Source organism: Silene latifolia, chromosome 3 (assembly GCF_048544455.1).
Source record: "Silene latifolia isolate original U9 population chromosome 3, ASM4854445v1, whole genome shotgun sequence".
NCBI classification, from domain to species: Eukaryota; Viridiplantae; Streptophyta; class Magnoliopsida; order Caryophyllales; family Caryophyllaceae; genus Silene; species Silene latifolia.
In genome coordinates, this window is record NC_133528.1 from 90,904,247 (window position 1) to 90,910,576 (window position 6,330).

A 6,330-nucleotide genomic window follows, 5' to 3' on the forward strand; every position below is an offset into this window, starting at 1 on the left:
GAGGTGTGGTGTATATTGGTTGGGGGTTTTGGACATTTTGACTCTTGTATGAAAGATTTGGATGAAATTTGGTATTCTCATTATAGTAGTTGGAATAAGGGGTGCCATTCTTGTATGTTTGGAAAGCATTCACTTGGTTATTTGTTCCCCTACATTCATTTTCTTCATGTCCCAAAGTTCCACAACTTTCACATACTCCACTTGGAATTGAGGATGATGCCACAATAGTATTGACATGTTGTTTGGGTGATTTGGAAGCTTCATCAAGCTTAGCCATGGCCTTCTCAAACTTCAAATTGATGGTGTCGATATGAGCACTTAGTCGAGCACCCAATTGTGTGATGGAATCTACCTCATGCTTTCCTCCTCTAGTGGCCTTTCGAGGCCTACTATATTGGGAATTATGAACCGCCATCTCTTCGATTTTGGCCCATGTTTGATTGTCATCAACTTCGGTAAACATCCCATTAGATCCCATATTAAGCACATTACTTCAAGGTCATCTACTTTCTTATTCCATATGGGTGGTGTTTCTTTACCCATAGATTGATCTTTGCATAGAGATTCTAACTTCTTCCTATCACTTTCTCGGCTATAGTGATCGACTATGAAGCATGGCTCATGTAGTCGGGGACTCTCATTGTTTTGTCAAGATTAAAAGTGATTGTCTCATCCCCTACGTCAAGTGTGAGCTCTCCATGTTTCACATCGATTACCGCTCCCGCTGTGTGTAAGAAAGGTCTTCCTAAAATGATAGGAATGTTGGAATCCTCCTCCATGTCTATAATAACAAAGTCTACCGGGATGAAGAATTTGCCAATTCTCACGTGCACATCCTCCCATACTCCTAAATGTATCTTTGTTGATCGATCCGCCATTTGAAGAGTAATGTTGGTGCATTTGAGTTCCCCCATTCCTAGCCTTTTACACACCGAGTATGGCATGACACTTACACTTGCTCCAAGGTCACATAATGCTTTGTTGATTGTAGTGTCGCTAATGGTGCGTGGAATAGAAAAAAATTCCTGGAATTTTGAGTTTTGGAGGGGAACTCCCTTGTAGAATAGCACTACTCACTTTGGTAAAGGCAATAGTCTCTAGCTTTCGGATGGATTTCTTCTTGGTAAAATTGTCCTTCATGTATTTTGCATAAGCCGGAACTTGATTGATCAATTCCGTGAATGGGATTGAGACTTCTAAGTTCTTCACAATTTCCATGAACTTTTAAAGTTGCTCATCAAACTTAGGCTTAGCTTTATGACTTGGGAATGGAAGTCTAATCACAATAGGTTCTTTTTCCTTAGCCTTCTCTTCATTCTTCTTCGAAACTTCATTGGTAGGAGGATCTACCTCCTTAGAGTTTTCCACAACTCTTTGTTTGTCACTAGCATCCACAACATCTTCATCAATTGACCTCTTCCGCCCTTCATATCTTGTACCACTACTTAAATGGATAGCACTAACCGTCTCATGTCTTGGGGGATTACCTTGAGGAGGTAATTGCTCCTTTTGTCTTTGAGAGCTAGAAGATGCTAATTGAGTCATTTGGGTTTCCAACATCTTGGTGTGGGCAAGTATGTTGTTGATGGTTATTTCTTTGGCTTGGCTATCTTTTAACATTTGTGTGAAAAACTCTTGTTGGTTCTTTTGCATTTGGAGGACCGCTTTTTGAACATCAAAGCCTTGGTCATTGGATTGCTTGTATGAAGGTTGATTTTGATAACCTTGGCTTTGGTTGTAAAAGGGTCTTTGAGCTTGATTTCTCATTGGAGGTGGGGTGTATGTTGGTTGGGGGTTTTGAACATTTGGCTTTTGTATGAGAGATTTGGATGAAATTTGGTATTCTCATTATAGTAGTTGGAATAAGAGGTACCACTCTTGTTTGCTTGGAAAGAATTAACTTGTTCATTTGTTCCCCTACATTCACTTTGGTCATGTCCCAAAGTTCCACAACTTTCACATACTCCACTTGGAATTAAGGATGATGCCACCATAGCATTGGCATGTTGTTTGGGTGATTTGGAAGCTTCATCAAGCTTAGCCATGGCCTTTTCAAACTTCAAATTGATGGTGTCGATATGAGCACTTAGTCGAGCACCCAATTATGTGATGAAATCTACCTCATGCTTTACTCCTCTAATGGCCTTTCGAGGCCTACTATATTGGGAATTATGATTTGCCATCTCTTCGATTTTGGCCCATGTTTGATTGTCATCAACTTCGGTAAACATCCTATTGGATCCCATATTAAGCACATTACGTGTGTCTTCATATAAGCCGTTCCAAAATTGTTGAACAAGGAACCACTCACTAAGCCCATGGTGTGGACAAGAACGACAAGTGTCCTTAAATCTCTCCCATGCTTCATATAATGATTCCTCATCCCTTTGCTTGAACCCGATGATTTGGGCTCCCAACATATTAGTCTTCTCCGGAGGATAGAATTTCTTGTAGAAGGCAAGTGCTAGCTTCTTCCATGAATCAATACCGAGGGTAGCCCTGTCTAGGCTCTTCAACCATTGCTTTGCGGTACCGATTAAAGAAAAAGGAAACAATACCTATTGGATTTGGTCTTGAGTAACTCCGGTTTGAGAAAATGCATCACAATAGTGGCAAAAAGTCTCCACATGTGAATGAAAATATTCACTAGGCATCCCTCCCAATTGACTTCTCTCAACTAATTGTATGAATGCGGATTTGGCAATGAAATTACCGGTTAAATGTGGTGGTGTAGGAGTACCGTTTGGTAGGTTCTCCTCGGTTGGTACGGAATGAGATGAAAACTTAGGCATTGTGGGTTGATTTTGTGGTTGTTTTGGAAGTGGGTTATCCTATCCTTCTCTTGCAAAATGGTTGACAAACTCAATGTTATTTGGTTGAATGTCCACAATCTCTCCAATACATACAACTCTTGAAGTACCTCTAGCAACTCTTCTATTGTTGGTTAAGGTCCTTTCAATCTCGAAATCCATAGGTAATAAATTACCTTGTGATCTCCTAGTCATGCAAAATATCAAACAACTAGAAAACAATTAGAACAACCTTGAGGAGATTGACTTCCCCAAGGTAAAAAAAGACACAACTAAAAACAATTAACGAAAATCAAATCAATTGAACACCGTCCCCGGCAATGACAACATTTTTGGTATTGTATTATTGTGTGTTATGCTTAGTGGTTTTCACTACCAACCAAAACAATATTTATAACTTCACAAACTACTCTTAGTAAAGAGGTAAGTAAAGGTCGGATTCCAAGGGACGGTTATCGATTTAAGATTTCAATTACAAGTAGTTATATCTTAAGGTTTCACAAATTAGGCTGAGATGAGATGTAATCTAAACTAATCAACAAGCTGAATGTAAATTAATGAAAATAAAGTAAAGCAATAAAAGGAGTTTGTAAACAATTGATTAAAGGCACTAGGGTGTCATGGGTTCATATGGGATTCATGGAAATAGATCATACAAACATGTTCTCAATTAGAATCAAGCACTTATTATTGTGATGAGATCGAGTTAGTGTATATCTTACAATCCCTAGGAAGATTTAGGTCCCGGAGCCGAGTCGATCAAGACTTTACAGCACCTACAAGTCGACTTAGTCTCTTCCTATTCAACTCTATGCATGGTCTAACAAGGCTCGAGTTGGTTTATGTCTTACAAGCCTCATTAAAAATATAAGAGATGGGTAAAAAATACAAGATTTCATAGTCTAGCATTTCATCAAACATAACATGTGGATAGGTTGAAATCACAACAAGCAAGCAATTAATTATGAGAACATATTAGATTAAGCATAGATCAATTTCCATGATTGTTTTCCCTAATTCCAAAACCAAAAACGAATTTCCTCCCAACTCTAATACAAGAGGACAAAGAGCCATCAGTTTACTTGCATCACAATTCCTGATAAACCAAGAACAACTATACAAAAGAACACCCTAAGGGGTTCTTCTCCTGTGCATTGACTATCACAAAGCCAAAAACGTCATGGGAGAGGTCCACGACGGAGAATGCGGCCCTCACATGAGCGCAATAATGCTAGCCCGAAAAATCATGCGGTTAGGCTACTACTGGACCACCATGGAAGCCGATTGCAGAAACTACGTCAAACATTGCCACAACTGCCAAATCTTCACGAACATACAACACATACCACCATCCCTCTTATACACTACAACATCACCCTGGCCTTTCTCGACCTGGGGCATCGACATCATCGGGAAAGTCAACCCGATAGGCACTAAAGGGCATTACTTCGTCCTCGTCGCCATCGACTACTTCACCAAATGGGTAGAAGCGCAGTCCTATGCAGTCTTGACCGACAAACAAGGGGTCAAGTTCATCCAGGACAACATCATCTGCAGATATGGGGTACCCATGAAATCATCAGCGACCAAAGCTCTCACTTCCGGGCGGAAACATAAGCCTTGTTGGACAAATACAAAATCAAGCGACATCGATCATCCCCCTATCATCCCCAAACCAACGGAGTGGTAGAGGCGGCAAACAAAACTCTTGTCACCATCATCAGGAAGATGCAAGATAATTACCGTGATTAGCCGAGCAAACTCCCATTCGCACTCTGGGGATATCGAACCTCTATTCGAACACCAACGGGAGCAACACCCTTCTACCTAGCATACGGCATGGAGGCGGTTCAACCAGTAGAGTTGGAGGTCCCATCTCTACGCATCATACTTGAGAGTCAAGTTTCTGAGACGGAATGGACCCGTTGAAGATTCGAACAGCTCACGCTTGTAGACGAACGATGACTCAACGCTTTTGAAGAGAATTCAACCGAGGAGGCTAATTTAGAACCCGGTTTTGGACCTTGCACTAGATTGAGGTCTAACATGAAATCCGTCTAAGAAGTCATGCCTTTTTCCAGCTTGGGACTATTCCTTGGTGAGTTTAGGACATTTTATTGTCGGAACTTGTATCCCAAAGAGTTTCCTATCAAGAGTTGAAGAGCTAAACAAAACCGGGTGCAATAAGGACCACGACTGGGGCATGCTCAGGCTTTTGTGCATAATGTCGCTATCAACATTCCTCTTTTGATCAAACATAGTTCAAGGGCCCTTAGAAGAGTTGTTGCAGCCTTGCCAAAGTCTTCTAAGTGAGTCCAAGTGTGCATAAACAAGACTTGAGCTAGTAAACAAGGGATTGTTGTACTATTAGTTTACTTTCTATCTTTTATGCTTTATGTCCTTTTCTTTTCTGTTTTCTTGTAGGGCCTTGGCTGCCGTGTTTGGTCCTATTAGCAGCTCTTTTTGTGGCCATAGGATGCAATCTTAGATGAAGGGAGGGGATTGTCTTGCTTGTCCTATAAAAGCAAGCACAACCCTTAGCAAAAATCAGATTATTTTGAATGACAAAACCCTAAGAAGCAGCTTGCTTTCTTTCTTATTTATCTTTGCTTTGTGCTTGATAAACTCCCTTGCTTAGTGCTAGGAGGTTGGATAAGTCCTTTTCTAAGTGCTTGGACGAGTCCTAGGATTAATTCATTGCTTTGTGTTCGAATTAAGTCATACCTTGAGTCCTAAACAAGCTGAGTTTTCTTTGTTTGTCACTTGAGTGTTTTCGTGTCAAATCTTGCTCCAAATCTGATAGTTTGACTTCAAATTGGTATCAGAGCTTTGGTTAACAAAACAAAGTCTTTCATTGTGAGTTCATTATACCCTAACCACATTAAAAACACAAAAAACAACCATGAGTGAAGAAAGGCTTGCTGGAATTGAAACACAAGTTACTCAACTTTCTGAAAAATGTGATTTGTTGCTAGATTCTTTCAATGTTATCATGGCTAATATTCCAACACCACCACCAAGAGGAAGAGGACAACCACCTAGAGGCAGGGGTAGAGGTTGTGGCCTCATGGGAGGAGGAGGACGAGCTCATGGTGGCCGTGAGGAAGAGGAGTTTTCAGATTTAGAGGACTCCATGGCCGAGGCATTTCAAGGAGAGCCCAACAAAGACTTAAAGGTAGAGATTCCTGATTTTCATGGTAGTTTAAACCCCGAGGATTTGTTAGATTGGTTTAGGACCATTGAAAGAGTCTTTGAGTTTAAAGGTTATTCCGATAGAAAAGCTTTTAAAGTGGCGATCTTGAAACTCAAAGGCTATGCTTCCCTTTGGTATGGGAACTTAAAAAATCAGAGAAGAAGGGATGGTAAGGAACCTATTAAGTCTTGGTTAAAACTGAAAAAGAAGCTTAATGAGAAGTTTATACCTAAAGAGTACACTCAAGACATTTTCATTAAGCTCACACAACTTTAACAAGACCAACAACCACTTGAGTCATATCTTAGAGACTTTGAACAACTTACC

The 6,330-nt window shown here is 40.4% G+C and overlaps 1 pseudogene; it reads left to right on the top strand.

The window, feature by feature from the left end:
* The first annotated feature begins 2,313 nt into the window (after window positions 1-2,313).
* On the top strand, window positions 2,314-2,412 carry LOC141650285 (small nucleolar RNA R71; annotated as a pseudogene).
* The last annotated feature ends 3,918 nt before the right edge of the window (window positions 2,413-6,330 follow it).